This window comes from Heptranchias perlo, chromosome 4, assembly GCF_035084215.1.
Source record: "Heptranchias perlo isolate sHepPer1 chromosome 4, sHepPer1.hap1, whole genome shotgun sequence".
NCBI lineage: Eukaryota > Metazoa > Chordata > Chondrichthyes > Hexanchiformes > Hexanchidae > Heptranchias > Heptranchias perlo.
Window position 1 is genome coordinate 93808789 of NC_090328.1, and position 18088 is coordinate 93826876.

Here is an 18088-nt window from a genome sequence, read left to right on the forward strand (position 1 = left end):
TGTAAACAATTTTACAACACCAAGTTATAGTCCAGCAATTTTATTTTAAATTCACAAGCTTTCGGAGGCTTCCTCCTTCCTCAGGTAAATGTTCAGGAGCTCCTCGAAGCCTACGCATTTATACATATAGAACAATACATGGTGTTTACAGACTGCCCCTGCAACTGCCCGTTGCCAAGGCAATCACCGTGTTCAGACAGAGAGGTGTCACCTGCAGAACCCCCGAATACACATTCAACAAAAAAACAAACAGGAAAACAAAACAGAGAGAGGCAGAAACATCCGGAAGGCAGAGAAAGCCAGCAAATGACCCATTATATTAAAAACAGATAACATTTGTTCGCTGGTGGGGTAACGTGTAGCGTGACATGAACCCAAGATCCCGGTTGAGGCCGTCCTCATGGGTGCGGAACTTGGCTATCAATTTCTGCTCGACGATTTTGCGTTGTCGTGTGTCTCGAAGGCCGCCTTGGAGTACGCTTACCCGAAGGTCGGTGGATGAATGTCCATGACTGCTGAAGTGTTCCCCGACTGGGAGGGAACCCTCCTGTTTGGCGATTGTTGCGCGGTGTCCGTTCATCCGTTGTCGTAGCGTCTGCATGGTCTCGCCAATGTACCATGCTCTGGGGCATCCTTTCCTGCAACGTATGAGGTAGACAACGTTGGCCGAGTCACAGGAGTATGAACCATGCACCTGGTGGGTGGTGTCCTCTCGTGTGATGGTGGTATCTGTGTCGATGATCTGGCATGTCTTGCAGAGGTTACCGTGGCAGGGTTGTGTGGTGTCGTGGACGCTGTTCTCTTGAAAGCTAGGTAATTTGCTGCGAACGATGGTCTGTTTGAGGTTGGGTGGCTGTTTAAAGGCGAGTAGTGGAGGTGTGGGGATGGCCATAGCGAGGTGTTTGTCCTCATTGATGACATGTTGAAGGCTGCGGAGAACATGGCGTAGTTTCTCCGCTCCGGGGAAGTACTGGACGACAAAGGGTACTCCGTTGGTTGCGTCCCGTGTTAGTCTCCTGAGGAGGTCTATGCGATTTTTTGCTGTGGCCCGTCGGAACTGTCGATCGATGAGTCGAGCGTCATATCCCGTTCTTACTAGGGCGTCTTTCAGCGTCTGTAGGTGTCCATCGCGTTCCTCCTCGTCTGAGCAGACCCTGTGTATTCGCAGGGCCTGTCCATAGGGGATGGCCTCTTTGACGTGGTTAGGGTGGAAGCTGGAAAAGTGGAGCATCGTGAGGTTGTCCGTGGGCTTGCGGTAGAGTGAGGTGCTGAGGTGCCCGTCTTTGATGGAGATTCGTGTGTCCAAGAAAGAAACTGATTCTGAGGAGTAGTCCATGGTGAGCTTGATGGTGGGATGGAACTTGTTGATGTTATCGTGTAGTCTCTTTAGTGATTCCTTGCCGTGGGTCCATAGAAAGAAAATGTCGTCGATGTATCTGGTATATAGTGTTGGTTGGAGGTCTTGTGCAGTGAAGAAGTCCTGCTCGAACTTGTGCATGAAAATGTTGGCGTATTGGGGTGCGAATTTGGTCCCCATGGCTGTTCCGTGTGTTTGGGTAAAGAACTGGTTATCGAAGGTGAAGACATTGTGATCCAGGATGAAGCGGATGAGTTGTAGGATGGCTTCCGGAGATTGGCTGTTGTTGGTGTTGAGTATTGATGCTGTCGCAGCGATGCCGTCATCGTGGGGGATACTGGTGTAGAGTGCCGAGACGTCCATCGTGGTGAGAAGTGTTCCTGGTTCAACTGGTCCGTGGGTACTGAGTTTTTGTAGGAAGTCTGTAGTGTCGCGACAGAAGCTGGGGGTTCCCTGCACGATGGGTTTCAGGATGCCCTCGATGTATCCAGAGAGGTTCTCACACAGGGTTCCATTGCCTGATACGATGGGACGTCCGGGTGTGTTGGCTTTGTGTATCTTTGGGAGGCAGTAGAAGTCTCCCACGCGGGGAGTACGTGGGATGAGAGTGCGTAGGATGCTTTGAAGGTCTGGATCGAAGGTCTTGATCAGTTTGTTGAGCTGGTGGGTGTGTTCTTTGGTCGGATCTGCGGGTAACCGTCTGTAGTGTTCCTGGTTGTCCAGTTGTCGGTATGCTTCTTTGCAATAGTCTGTTCTGTTCTGTATGACTATGGCTCCTCCTTTGTCCGCTGGTTTGATGACGATGTTGCGGTTGGTCTTGAGAGCGTTGATGGCGTTGCGTTGTGCTCGGGTGACATTCTGGACAATCAGGGGTTGGGTGAGGTTGGCCTATTCCATGCCAAAGTTCCTTTTCTACAACATTGAAGGTGTCTGACTAAGCTGCTTGTCCTCTTTACTGGAGGGACACATGAATAGTTGCTACACTTAAGCCAGACTGTCTTGTGAATACCAGGAAACCAAAACTGGTACAGCTGCATGTCAGCATTCTGTCTGCATGGAACACCAGTTTTGAAGCTTGGAGCCAATTTTCCTGCCTGTTGCACCCTACATGCACCAATTGACAGGGTGTTATGAGCAGAAACATGGAATGCAGACCTGTTATATTGGAGCTCTGGCCCTTTTGCGCATTGACACGTATTTTAAGTGGCCAAATAAGTGGGCGTAGTAAAGTCCTACTTAAAAGAGATGGGGGCATATAAATGAAATAGAAATGATGTGAAAGTAATATAATAACACCTTCCGTGTTATTTTCCTGTATAACCCTGGGTGTGCAGCAATCTGAGTCTGAGTTGCTAGGTGTTGGAGAATTCCTTTGTTATCCTTTTTAATAACAGATTCAAAAAGCTAAAGTCAGTAATATGTCTGACAATTAACTTCATTTATTGTTTCAAAACATTCATCTTAAGACTTCATACAGAACAGCACACGCAGCCTACATCTAAATCTTACATGTAAAGAACTTTGCAGGAATCGTGGATGTTGCTTATCCAAGCCTATACACGCTACCTCGCCTTTAAGGTAGTCAAAGTTCCTAAAGAGTTTTGATTTGTATCTGTCTTATAGTTCTTGCTGGATTCAACTTTATTGGATGTTTTATGACCCTTAGATCATTGAACAGATTGCTGGACAATAATCGGGGGCCTTATGCCCTATTACATTGTACCTTTGTTCCATATCTTTGCTCTTCCCGAATTATAGCCTTTGATATTCAAGTCTTTGACGTTTTATCTCTTGTAATCTCTATAGTAAAAGGAACCTATTCCTTTATTAATACTGCAGCATTATTCTTCTTTTACACTCCCTCCTGCTGTGCTAAAAAGCCTATCTTTTGAAAGCCTCTGGGCGCTAAATTAGGCCGTGTAGTGCCCGTTGTTTCGGCGCTACACCACCTCTCCGACATCCAAGATGGCGTCTTAGCTGCAAACGCACGTTTCCAGCGTGAAGTGCGCCGGATGCCATCTTGGTTTAGGAGTTAGTGCATGCGCAAATACCAAACGCTGGAGGCATGTAAAATAGGGAGAAAGTGCGTGCAATCAGTGTGTAACGCTGATTTAAAGTGATAGACACCATTTTGGACCTTAATGCTCAACTCAATGCACAGTCTTAATCTCAATCATCTGAACGTGTCTTAGTTCCTGGAGGACCCCCCCAGCAGCGCTATTTAAAGGGGCCATGCAGGTGTTGCAGGTTAGTTGCTGGATTATTGCTTCTGGCTGCTGGTGGAATAGGAAGTGTTTTTTGAAGCTCCCTATACTTACTGAGAGTTACTAGAGTACATTTGAGAGTGGTTTGGCAGGCACTGCCTTGCAGTTCGGGAAGTTACAGCCGTGGTTGAACAACATTCCTGGCAATCATGGCTGGTTCTCTAGGGCTCCCGCTGGGCATTGAGCATGACTGGGAGCATGCAGAGAGGTCACACCCAGCAGGTCAAGCTGCGAGGAGAGGGAGGACAAGGAGGTACAGGGCACCGAGCAGGAGACCCTATCCAATGAGGGCCTTCCGGGACCAATTCTCTTACCTCAACATGACCGAGGAGGATTGCGTCCGATGCCTGAGGTTCACCAAGGAAGCCGTGACCGAGATCTGTCAACTGGTGCGGCCACAACTGCAGCCTCAGAGCAGGGCGAGGACAGCATTGCCTGTGGCTGTGAAGGTCACTGTGGCGCTGAATTTCTACGGCTCAGGAGCATTTCAGGTCTGTGCTGGTGACATGTGCAACATCTCGCAGTATGCAGGGAACTGCTGCATAAGGGAGGTCACAAACGCACTTTACCACATGAAGAACAGGTTCATCACCTTCCCTCTCCACAGAGACAGCAGAACAAGTGAGCACAGGGGTTTGCTCGCATTGCTGGTTTCCCCATGGTGCAGGGTGCCATTGACTGCACACACATTGCCCTGCGTGCCCCTCATACCAACTCATCCGTCTCGTGAACCGAAAGGGCTTCCACTCCCTCAACGTGCAGCTGGTGTATGTCCCCACGCATCGAATCATGGAGGTCGATGCCCATTACCCTGGGAGCAGTCACGACGCCTTCGTCATGTCGCAGTCCAACGTGCCAGCTATCTTTCATCCGACTCAGCAAGTCAAAGGCTGACAATTGGGCAACAAGGGCTATCCCCTCACACCATGGCTCATGACTCCGGTCAGGAACCCACGCACATGAGCACAGCAGGCCTATAATGAGATTCATGCTGCCACACTCAATATTGTGGAGCACACCATAGGCCTCCTCAAATAACACTTTCACTGCCTGGACCGGTCTGGAGGAGCCCTGCAGTACTCCCCTGAGTGGGTGGGCAGATTTGTGGTGGTCTGCTGCATGCTGCACAACCTCGCCATCATGAGGGATCAGTCTTTGCCACCAATGATCGGAGAAGACCCCAAGCCAGAGGTTGAGGAGACGCAGGAGGAAGAAGAGGAGGGGGAGGGTGAGGAGGAGGAGGAGGAGGGGGAGGAGGAGGAGCTGGAAGAGGAAGTGGAGAAACCATACGCCTTGTCTGCAAAGGCTCTGTGTGTTCGCCTGATCCGTGCCCGCTATCCGTATTGTCAAATACATCCCTCAACTCACCAACAGTCCTACACTCCCCACCTTTCCGCTCCCACAAGACAATCAAATCGTCCTCCATCTGATTGCACATTGGTTTCCCCCTTAGCTCATTGCATAAAAAGAAACCACCACCAAATGCAAATTCAAAGTCAATGGATAAATGAAATTATGGAAACAGAACAGAACTATTCACCCTTGTGATTCCCTTAGTGCCTTTTGTTCGTGTGCCTTTACCTATCCTAGTGCTCCTACAAGGTGCTTCCCCAGTGGCTGGAGCATGGGTGGTGGAAGACTGCTGACCTTCAATTGAGGAGCGTGCAGATCGCCTTGGAGGATAACCTCGAGCAGCTCTGGGCCCGGAGGGCCCGGCTTCAGACTGCACCATCTCGGCCTGGGCTGCAGCAGTCTGGCCTGGTTGGCCGATAAGCAACAATAGGGGCACTGGCAGAGTGGCAGGGGTGGGAGCAGGAACGCTCTCCTCCTGAGGGCGGACAGCAGGTCCGACTGCCATGGCGCCGCTGCCACTCTCTCAGGACGGCGCCCCAGCAATTCTGGTGATCAGCTGGAGAACAGATTGGGGAATGCTGTGATGCTCTGGAAACCCTGTTCTACAGTGGTCCCCAGACCCATGATAGCAGTAATCTGAACTTCCGAAGCTGCAGTCAGACCTTTGATGGCAGATGTTTGTGCTGCAATGGAAGCTGTGACATCGGTCATCAGATGCTGCATCATGGTAGGTTCCACAGGTGTGCTGATGGAGGTGACCAACTGTTCCATTTTGGAAAGGATGGGCTCCAAGCTCTGCGCAAAGCCCTATGTCAAGTTGGAGCTGGAGCTGGACTCCTCCATGCCCTTTCTCATTACGCGCAGGCTTTCTGGCAGGCTTTCCAGTGCCCCAGGCATTTGGTGGTGTACATTTGATGGCCCATCAGCCATCTTCTGTAGCCTGGCCCATCGAAGTCCTCATCTGACTCCTCTGCAGCAGAACTAGTGAGTGACCTCGCCCTCCGGCGAGCTGGCACCTGTGGTATCCGTTCCCCCCACCCCGGATCCCTCCTCTAACCTAGCCTCTAAAGGATGTGCAGTGTCAGTCTTTGAGCTGGTGGATGCGAGTGTCAGATGGAGTGACAGTGTGGATTCTGTGTCCTCCTCCTCCTCGGACAGTGCTGCCACATGTTCTTGGGTATCTGCAATGATAAAGGGAAACAGGTTGAGTTGTGGAGTGGGGAGAGGAGCAAGTAAGACGTGCGTGCTGACAGCATCTGCAGCACGTGAGTCAGAAAAGATTATGGGAGGAGGGAGATGTGGAAAATGAGAAGCAGCATTAGATATGCAGAGACCCCCGTTCATCGGGACCTCCAGCGTGGCATGTTGTGACGGCTGCAGCGATGGCCCGCCCAATGATCCGAAGCACTGTCTCCTCTAGGGAGGTGAGGACATGTAAGCGGCCCCATCCACCCTCAGGTCTCTCCTGCTGCCGGCTGTTATGCGCCACCTTCTCCTGCAAGACAGAGGACAGTGTGTCAGTGAGTGTCCTGCAAGGTGTCTGGGTGATGCGTCTGTCATGGCTGAATAGCTGCCAGTTTGTGTGACCTGTGAGTGGTGGTTGTGTGGCCTGCAAGTGTGGTACTATGTGCGGGTGAGATGCAGCCTGCCGAGTGCAGCATTGCGTATGGATGGGCAATGTTTGTTGGTGGGTGGGTGACGGGCTGTGATGCATGGAGCAGTGGTGCAGTTGGTAGGATGTGCCACTTGACACTTGCATTCACTCACCTTGACCACTCGTGTCAAATCATTGAACTTCTTTCAGCACTGCACCCACGTGCGTGGTGCAATGCTCCTGGCGTTGACTTCCTGCGCCACATCTTGCCAATGCCTGCGGAGCTGGAGTCTGGACGGTCTCCTGCCACCCTGCGGGTACATGTTGGCCCTCCTTTCAACCACCTCTTCCACAGGGCCTCCATTACATCATTGGAGAAGCGTGGAGCCCTCTCTCGCGCCAGTCCTGCTATCCTCGTGGCTATCTTTCCCTCCTCCTAGTGAACTGTGTACCTGCCATTTGAAATGTGTACCTGCACCTTTTAAGAGGTGCAGGCTGCTGATGACATGCGCTGAGCACGCCCCATTTCCAACTTCCTCATTCTCCTAATGATAATTAGCAGGCAGCACGAAGTTCATGTGCTGCCTGCGTAGGGGCCATTGGGCGGTGGTACTAGCACATCACGCTACCCCCGCCCGAAAACGGCCCTTATCCAATTTTCCTCCCATGTATTTTAACCTAACAACATTTTTAGCTCCATTTTATATCATTAATGCCAACTAGCTTATTTATTTAATAATCTACACACGCCTATACTTACAGAGCATAATGTCTTCGGCCTTGTTATGTGTTTTTCTCTTTTTTGTGTAATGTAACAAAGGTTTTATTTAGTTGTGAAAGCAGGTATTTCCTGTATTTTTACAGTTTCTGGAAAGGCATGCTTGAAGAAAGAATGAAACAAAAGATGATGTAATTTACTGAGTTTTAGCATGTACGTGCTATATTCATAACGTTATCTGTTTTGTCTTCTGTTTAATTCTGATATTGCTGAATTAAAATTGGAGTTATTGAGGTTAACTAACCTATTAAATTGTGAAAACCAGACTTTTATTGTGGCCAAGTAAAATTCTGGTTCACATAAAACAATGTGAGATTATCACATAAAAATTGGCATTTTGAATTTCTTAAATGCTTAATGATTTGAAGTAAATGTTGAGTGATTTGAAGTTTTTAAGTTGTATTGGCCTCAATTTTGATAATTTTGTGATAATCATCTTGGTTGTATTAAAATGTGATAGCTGTTAGCAAAACTAACAGCACCTTTTTTGTCTTGTGACTGGCTGTGGTCAGGGAAAAAAAGTGACCGATAAACAGAAAAGATTAAATAAAGGATATCTCATATCTCCTTGATAGGAAAAGCAGAAAACCCAGAACAGCTAGGAGAGTTGGTTAAAATCATGCCCACGAAAAGCATGTGAAAAAGAAAAATTGGAAAACTATAGTTGTATTATGGCAAGGAGAGCAAATTATAAAACTTAAGAAACAATTAGAAACCAAGGGTGACCTCAACAAAAATTTGATGGGACAAAAATTAGAGTTGGAAAATTAATTAGATCATACAACTGCTTACAACGTGACCTTTGGCTATGTCAGTAGATTACCTTCAAACTAAAGGAGCAAATAGAGCCAGAAAACTAGTAACATGTAATGCCGAACTACAATGACAGAAAGGTCAGGATAAAATGTGTTAACAAATTTGCCTATATCACCGGATTAGATAAAATCGTACTCATGTCCGCCCACATCCCCACCGAGTTATTATTGTTAGGTGCATTAAAAGATTTAACTGGAGGCCGATCAGCACAGCAAGCTAGTGGCCTATGTCCTCCAGATGGATGTAGGGGATCAAGCACTGACCACTTTCTCCGATAGCCATTTTACTTGTTTGTCATTGACTGATTATTTGCCTATCTGGGAGAAACAAGGGTTCACCTCAGCAGATGGAAAGCTATTACCCACCACTGACCTCTTACAAAAACTTTGGAACTGTCCCGAAATTGAACAAATTTGATAGCTATTGTAAAAGTAAAGGCACATTCTAAAAATACGCCACGGGCGGCAGAGAAGGAAAAGCTGATTTATTGGCTAAAGCTTTCCAGCACAGTGGTAAATGGTGGGATCCACACATTAGCGAGCGACCTCGGATGGCTCCTGAACGAGTGCCTTGAGAACAGTTAAATTTGACAGATTTGTAAACCTAGGATCCCTTGAACCAGCAGCTGCAGGATGCAGTACAGGGCACAAGCCCACGGCCTAAAAATGGGGAGGATGTCCTAAAAATGGGGAGGACATCACTCTAGACGCTGATAAATTGGTATGTTATCAGAACTGAACGATCATCTCCACAGAACTCAGTAAAGTGATTGTCTGCTGGACGTAGAGAACTTGATCCAACGACTGCTTGAATAAGAATTATCTTAAATAAATGCTAAATGCTTTAACGACCAATTGGAATTTAATCTGCAACATTTGTAGATAAAAAGGCTAGGCACAAGTATTCTTTTTTTAAAAAAAACTGAGGTGGACGAAGGGAAATGCTGTCTCCTGACACAAAAGGTTTTTTTAAAAATTGCGTGAAAGCTACGTTGCAGTACGTCGAGAACGCTACGTGCGTCTGATGATATCTGGCTCCGTCATTTTGTTTCTGCAAAACCCCTTCCAAAAACACCGACATTTTTAAAATTCATCAAGCAACAACCTTTGCATTTATTTAAAGTAATTGGCATAATTTAATTGGATATTTCCCCACCGTGACAGAATGAAATCATAAAATCATGAATTGATAAATTAGCCCCTTGGGCTCAAGAAGAGCCACAATGGATTTTCTGTGTTTCTTTTTAAACAGGGGACTATGTTTTTTGGGAATGCATGAGTGTTGATGGTGCAGGATTACCAAGAGTAGTTCTTTGACATACAGGTAGCTTCACAAAGTAATGCTGGAGAAGTGTTGGTGCAGGAAATGGCCAGTGGTGTGAAGAATTTAAGATCTTATCTGCAGACATAGTCAGATACTAAATGTCACAGCATGGAGATGTTTTGGACTAAGACTTAAGACTTGGATTTTGAAAATTCAAAATTACATAGAGAAGGAAAAGCAATCTTCAGCCTTGACCAAGTTGCTTTTCCTCTTTTGAAAAAGTTTTGCCAAAAATTATTACAAGCACTTCTGTCTCTACTGTAAAACCACAAACCTGGACATAATTGGTTTCTGAAATTGGAATTGAGAAGATAAATTGGTATGAGTTGCTGTTCAGGCACTCGAGAAGGGAACATTTACCTGTAGTTTAAGGGGATAATCAAATTATATTTTAAAATGAAATGAGTCCAGTCTAAATGGTTCCTGCCCAATGTTGTGTGTAAAGGAAGAAAGTATTTTGAGGAGGGAATAAAATTGTACCTTGACGAGTCCTGTCAGTCCAACAGTACTGCTCTCTGGAATTAGGATAATTTTGAAATGATGGAATGAACTCAGGTGCAATGTAACGAGATATTTTGGGAAATGAAAAGCAATTCAAGAAGAATTTAAGTAAAATAAACAAAAAAATGTATTGATATTGGACCAGATGGTAAATATTGTATTGGACGGTAAAATTCCTCCAGGGCTCATGAATGAGGTGGAATGGTAATATAATGGGATGTGTAAAATTGGATTAGAGGAAGTGATTGAGAATTAAAGATAGAAACAGAGAAATTACACCATGATGGGTGAGTGTGAGTTCCATGGTTGTTCCTGGTTACTGGCTCCTGACCCAGTTTCTTTTTCCAGCATTCTGTCATGCTCAGAACACATCCTTCTTCTAAAAGTTGAGCCCCAGAAATCAGGATTCCTGTGCTCATCAGCTGTATATGAATGTGGGATGACTCTCCAGCCAGCTACTTCAGTATAACTTCTCATGTATGACCTTCACCTGCTTCTTACTTGAATTCTGTGTTTTACAATTTGCGTTGTCCTCAAATTCACTTGCTGAATCCCCTGGGTTGGATGTACCAAGCTGCTGCTTGAGTGATAGGTGAGTGTGAGTTCCATGGTTGTTCCTGGTTACTGGCGCCTGACCCAGTTTCTTTTGCCAAAGCTAGACATGGAAGGAAAAAAAGTGTAACAAAGAGGTCCTCATTACAAATTGGTGCCATGTGGCTTTCACTAAAGTATTAGCATGGACCTTCTGTGGAATGAAACTTTGGTATCAGAGAGTGTGTGACTGAAATGGATAAAGAATGAAGTAAGTATAAGTGTTACAAGCTCTGAGTTGAGCCGTACCTCGTGTTTCCCTTTCCAAGTCCCAAACCTACATTTTGAGGCTCTGCTCCTCAAAAGAGGAGAGAGGCTGTAGCTTGGCTGGTTCTCCATCGTCATTCTCTCCTGCTGGTTACCCACTGCCTTATACTATGAAGGCTGAGACATGGATCGAGTAGTTGACACTGGTGGAATGACACTTCCCAAAACCCATATGTCAGGCTGTTGTCCTTAGATATTGAAATCTGAAATGTGCAGGTGCTGTACACGGAAGGAGCTGTTACATGCAGTCAGCTACAGAAGGAGGTGGAGTTTAGCAAGGGAGGTGATGAGAAGTGTTCAGTGCAGACTAATGGGAAACTGGAGAAATAGTGAAAGAATGCATGGGTAGGACAGAACAGTCATGACGCTAATAGTTGCTACAGTTGATAACCATGTGGTGACAGTACGGCCCCCTACTTTGTCACTCCTGGTCACTGAACTTTTTCCAGCATTGAAATTAGGGCCTCTGCACAGTGCTTCTGGCACTCACTATAATCAGCCACATCCTACCAGGCTTTCTGACTCACCCTTAAGTTCACTCAACTGCCATTGCATGGAAATATGAAGTCCTCCCTGAGCCGCACTTACTTCCTCCTCAAAGCAGGGCATCCTGCTGTTGCCATGACTACTCCTGTACATTGTGTCCAGCTGCTGACAAAGCCATTATTCTAAAAGCTGGCTTCCCCTTGAAATTGCTGCAGTACAACAGTTCCTAGGAGTGAAATTTGTCCTGAGTGATAGCACAAGTTGGGCCATCGCGCTGCCGATTTTCGATCGCCCATTTTGCGCTACTGCCTTGGACAAAGTTCACCACCCCACCCCCATCTCCCACTTTATCCCTTATTGACTGAACGCCGAAACTGAGACACTAGTCCTGCCTGATGCACGCTCATGACATTCAAATGAGCTAAATCCAGAAATACAGCCAGGTTCCATTGTGTTCAAGTTGAGTGGATACAAAATGTACACGGCCCAACTTATGCTAAATTCATTTTTCCTACTATGTGATCGGTTGTTGTTCAGAGTAGAAACAGTAAACCAATCAAAAAGAAAGGATTTCAGTCTACAATAAACAACTTCAACATGAGCCTACAATTCATCACTAAGGGCATTAAACACATTGTGCAGATGGGACATTTGGGATAGGAAGTAACAAATAAAATTATGAAAAATGCAAAAAATAATAAAGAAATAAAAAAACATTCTTCATCCTGCAGAATGTTTCCTTTATTTCTTTTTTTTTGTATTTTCCCTATTTTTCATTTCTGACTCCCCATTCCAACTGTCCTTCAGGTGATCCCTGACTGAGATAGATGGATTCATAAGTTTGCCTTCACGTACACCTTGCAAGCTAGGCCAGCTTGGCTCAATTGGAAGCAGTCTCACCTTAGAGTCAGAACGTTATTCGTTCCAATTCCACTTAATTTTTCAATCAGAGTAATTAATACCTTACTGCATTTTAATACATCATTTGCACCATCAATATACATATGGTCCAATTTTCCTGTTGGCCACCCTAGCTGGCTCCTGATAGGCGCAGTATTCTGAAAGTGTGCTGCGTCTGCTGAGGGAGAAGTGCAGCAGCATTTATTGGTCTGGACCATTGGTATGGGCTGGTTGCCCTTCTGGCACAGGCCCATTGTAGGAATATTATTATTTTTGTTTGTCCCTATGCTTAGGGCAATGACCCTATTGCCAGTTCTAACTTTGAGCAGAGACAACAACCACAGAAACTGGTACTTAGATTAATAAGCACTTTATTCGATTGCCAAACAACAATAAGCAACAGATTTAGACAATACTCATAAATGAAATACAGTTCAGAATGTAGGTTGACCAAACCATTTTGTTCTGGAGGAAGGAACCCTGGAGTGTCTACCGATTGGATTTTTCCATGTCTTCGTCTTCTGCCTCTTTATGTTGTCCTTTTATGTTGCCTCTCCCTAACGATTGCCTCTCCTCCCCTGAGATTAGATTAGTTTGTTCTCCTTTTTATACAGTTTTGAGGTAACCTAGATGATACTGAATAAGGAGATTTCCTTTGTTTCAGCCTTGTGGCTTCTGATTACCATAAAAATGGTTTCTTCTGCCCTCTTGATGATGGCAGTCTATTCCCATTTCTTATAAGGAGACAAAGATCTGTGGAATGTGGTTACCTGAACAAAAATGTCTGTTCAGCAGCTTACAGGCTGGGTTTTTTTTCCATTTAGCCAACAAGTCCAAAGAGTCGACGGAGTGAGACTTGAGCAGAGTGCGGAAATCTCTATCTGGGAGTTTTGACTCAGGGAGTTCGGGCCAGTGGATGGTTTTGTAATGTTACTTGTTCAGCTTGTCCCTTTTTTTTTCTCTTAACAAATATACACTACATAAGGATGGCAAACCCTGGGTCCCAAAGAAAGGGAGAGTGGCTACAATGTGAGGTGTGCTCCATGTACACCTTTAAGGTAACCTTGGAGAGGGATGGGGTTGAGGTAAAACATAATGGGACTTTCACTTGTTTAAAATGGGTCAGAAATTGCTCCTGAATTAACGGAGGAGCTCTACAACGCTCTCCATTTTTAATGGTGAATTGAAGGAGCAAGTTCCCATGTTTGCACATGCGCAGTAAAACATGGAAATTGTGAACTTGCTCCTACTGGTTCACCTGCAATTTGAAAGCTTCGAATTAAAGGGCCATCGCACGCTGCCATCAGAGAAATCATTGAAAAATCACAAACTTGCTCATTATGCCACCAAAAGGTACACGTAAAATTACCAGTTCTAAACTAAGCTTGAAAAGCGTGGTTAGTTTTAATAACTGCCAAACAACTAAAAATTAAATTTTAAAAATGTGGAGACTCATATTGCTGCTTATTTTAACAGTTTTTGGTCATTAAGAAAACAAAATTTAAAAATTTAAAAAATTAAATTTTTATTTATTTTTCCCTTCTGTCTCTTTAATTTAATTCAATTATTTCTTCAGCTTTTTATAAAAAAAATAATTTTTTATTTACAATGACATCCAGAAGACTGACTTTAAATGAATGAAGTCTGCTTGCCTGCTTGAGCAATGCAGCCTGAATCTGTGGGCGTGACTTCTCTTCCTGACCGATTTTGTGGGCGTGTCTTCTATTCTCACAGACTATTCCATGCGCATCAACTCACGCTGCTCAGAGGCTGGGGTGATAGCGCACAATTTTGTAAAAGTTCAATATCAAGCAATTCGACGCCACAGAGCCCGCAGTAAGTATTTTCATTAATTTAATTTGCAGGAGCTGCAGTGAGTGTTGCCTTGCCGCTCTGCGCGATTTCTGGCCCAAGGTGTTCTCTGCAGCAGGAGATTGTCTGCTTGAAGCAGGAGATTGAACAACTATCTTGGTGAAAGGTAAGTCATCATCGTCTGACATAGGTATTATGGATGCTTTATTACTCTGGATTCTTTTGTTGCTTCAAATAGGTTTGCCCCGCTTCCTGACTTGGAGTATACAACAGGCAGTGAGTTCAGCACCAATGGCACTGATCAACCTTAATGCTCCTATAAACCATCTGGAAAAGGTAAGGGAAAGGTTACAAAGATCAAGAGGACAACGTCGGGGGTAGAGCCAAGGAATTGAGAGAAGCAGCATGCATCCTCATAGGGGACTCTATCATTGGGCACACTGACAGCACCATATGTAGAGGTAAAGCTCTGACAAGAGCAGTCTTTTGTCTTCTGGGGGTCAAGGTGGCTGATCTCATGAAAGGTGAGTGCCGAGGTACTGCAGTAGGTCTACATATTGGTACGAATGATATAATGGATAGAAATCCATTTGTTTTGCAAAATTCCTACAAGGACCTCGTTGCTGACCTCCAGAGTAAAGATGCAAGGGTAGTAGTCTCCGGGCTCTTACCAGGTACGTCCAGATCACTGGAGAAGAACAGCCGAATTATAGGATTCAACATCTGGCTTCGGGATCGTTGTAAAAAGAAGAAGCTCCATTTAATTGTTGTATTCGCTGGACAGGGTAAGTTGTTTGGGAGGGACGGCCTCCATCTAAACTTTCAGGGAGCACAAAGGCTTACAGAATGTGTTGAGCTTGCTTTTAGAAAGCATTTAAACTAAATCAGCATGGGGATGGTGCAGATATGTTTAAAGATAGTTTTATCGACCTTGCATAGATTCTAAATATACTTTTAAACCAGGTAGGGGACATACAAGAATAAATAACTCTAAGAAGGCAGATGAGAGACTGTTGCATTGTTTCTATGTAAATGCGAGGAATGTTAGAAACAAATTGCTAGAACTGGAATCATATTCTGTCTTGGAAAAATTAGATATTTTGTGCATTTCTGAGACATGGCTAGATGAAAGTGTTGGGACAAAAATTTACCTAAAAGTCTACAAGGGATTCAGAAAGGATAGAGTAGGTCAAAGAGGAGGTGGGGTTGCTATTTTTATCAGTGAGAAACTAACCTCTCGAGAGAGACTTGATTTTGCCTCATTGGGTACACCCGAGGCTATCTGGGTTCAAGTGGACCAAGCTTATGGGCAGGGACTAATTATTGGTAATTGTTATAGACCCCCCCAGGTCAGACACCTGAACATGATGAATGACTATGGAAACAGATTTCTAAAGCCTCAAACATCAGTGTCTTTGAGTGAAACCCGTAGAAAAACATTGGGTTGCTCCAGTGTCATGAACCCCAAAAACCTACTAAAGTGCCATTTTTTATATATATATATATATATATATATAAAAATTCACACCCAATCATCCAAATTAAACCAAAATCCCATTATTTTCATCAACTATGCAATCCAGTCCCAGTGTCCACCAGTCCCAGAAAGCCTCAAGCATACCTGCAGACACCGCATGCTCCCTCTCCAGGGCCATGCGAATGCGGAGAATGCCGTGGAAGAGAGGAAGACAGTCGGTGCGACCGCCCCCACGGGCCACGTCTAGCCTGGACTTGTAGGCGGTCACCTTGGCCAGGCCCAGACGCAGATCCACGAGGAGGTCCTCCGACATGCCCACCCCCCCTCCTCACTGGGTGGCTAAAGATCAGGAGCGTGGGACTGAAGTGCAACCAGAACGTGAGGAGCAGTCCCTTTAAATAGGGACTGAAACCTCTCACATTCTGTGTAGACATGAAACATGGACTCCCTCAAAAGTTTAGTCACCTTTGTTTGATGGGTGACTTTAATTTTCCTGGAATCCATTGGCACGATGAGCCTGCTTACTCTCTGTTGTGGTGGGAGGTGCAGCTGAAAAATGTGTTGAAAATATACACGACTGTTTCCTGACTCGACATATCAGTGAAGTAACCAGGGATAATAATATATTAGATCTAGTATTTAGTAGTGAGCCTGACCTCGTATCGGGTCCCGATGTGGGAGAGCACCTGGGCAACAGTGACCACAACATTATACGGTTTCAATTAGCTGGTAGAACCAAAGGTACTGAAAATGTGCAACTCATACCAGATTTCAGAACGGCAAACTTTGCTGAAATGGCAGACGATTTAGCATGGATTAATTGGCTAATCCTGCTGGGTGATGATGAGACCGATGTAGAATACAAATGGAAAGTTTTTAGCAAGAAGATAAAAAATGTGGACGATAAATATATACCCAAAATCAAAAGAAGGGAATGTGGCTAACTGGTCATGTACAAAAACAAATAAGATGTAAACAAAAATGTTTCGACAATCTTAAGGCATTTAATACTCAACTAAAGTTAAAATATCTAAACAGAACAGTACAAAGAACAGCTAAAGGAAACAAAGGCTGCTATTAGATCAGTTAAAAGGATAATGGCAAAGAGGATTGTAGACAATTGTGGAAGTAATGGGAAAAGCTTTTTCAGTTAAGTGATGAGTCAGAGGATTGTCAAAGACTGTATTGGGCCATTGAAGGATGCTCAAGGACAGGTTACGAAGGACTCACTGGGTATGGCAGAAATATCAAATGAGTACTTTGCATTGGTGGTTCAGAGAAGGTTCAATCTACTGATTCCTGGGATGAGGGGGTTATCTTATGAGGAAAGGTTGGACAAGTTGGGCCTGTATACACTGGAGTTTAGAAGAATGAGAGGCAATATTATTGAAACATATAAGATCTTGAGGGAACTAGAAGGGGTAGATGCTGAGAGGATGTTTCCCCTTGTGGGAGAGACTAGAACTAGGGGCCACAGTTTAAAAATAAGGGGTCTCCCATTTAAGATGGAGATGAGGAGAATTTTTTCTCTTTTCCCTTCCCCAGAGAGCGGTGGAGGCAGGGTCATTGAATATTCTTAAGGCGGAGTTAGATAAATCCCTGATTAACAAGGGAGTCAAAGGTTATAGTCGGTAGACGGGAAAGTAGGGTTGAGGTCACTATCAGATCAGCCCCATGATCTTATCAAATGGCAGAACAGGCTCGAGGGGCTGAATGGCCTACTTCTGCTCTTAATTCGTATGTTCGTATGTTCAACATACATACACCCTTCAGGGAAAAACATTTAAGCAGGTGGAGAAAGAAAGAGATCTGGGCGTTCTAGTGCATTGGTCTCTAAAGATCAATGCCATGAAGCAATAGCTAGAGAAAATAGGGTATTGGTGTGCATTTATAGGACAGTTGACTATAAGACAAAGCATTCTATTTTGTCCTTGGACAAGATCTTGGTCAGGCCTCATTTAGAATACTGTGTCCAGTTTTGGTCTCCTCTCATGGTGGATGATACTGAGGCTTTGGAAAGGGGGCTGAGCAGGGCCACTAGACTAATTCCCAGCTTAAAGCATCTTAGTTATCAAGATAGATTAAAAGAGCTGGGACTCTACACTTTAGAGAAGCGAAGACTTAGGGGTGATCTGATTGAGGTTTATAAGATGATGAAAGAAATAGATTGTGTTCCAGTTGACAGTATATTCCAATTAAATACGTTAGGGAGGACCAGGAGTCACAATTCTAAGTTGTATAAGATCAGATCTAGTTTAGATATTAGGAGTTGGTTCTTTTCCCAGAGAATAGTGGACCTCTGGAACAGGCTGCCGGCTCGTGCGGTGGACGCCGATTTGCTGAATTCCTTCAGGCAAGAGCTGGACCTGTTTCTGTCTGGGGCAGAGATCACCTCGTACAAAAGGTGAGTAATGTAATGCATAGAATTATCAGGGTCAGAGTGATCTCCTGGACTAGATTCAGAGAGGAATTTCCCTGATTTTTTTCCCCCAAATTGGCCTGAGTTTTTTTCTGGTTTTTCGCCTCGTGCAGGAGATCACATGGTGTGGGGTGGGGAGTGTATATATTG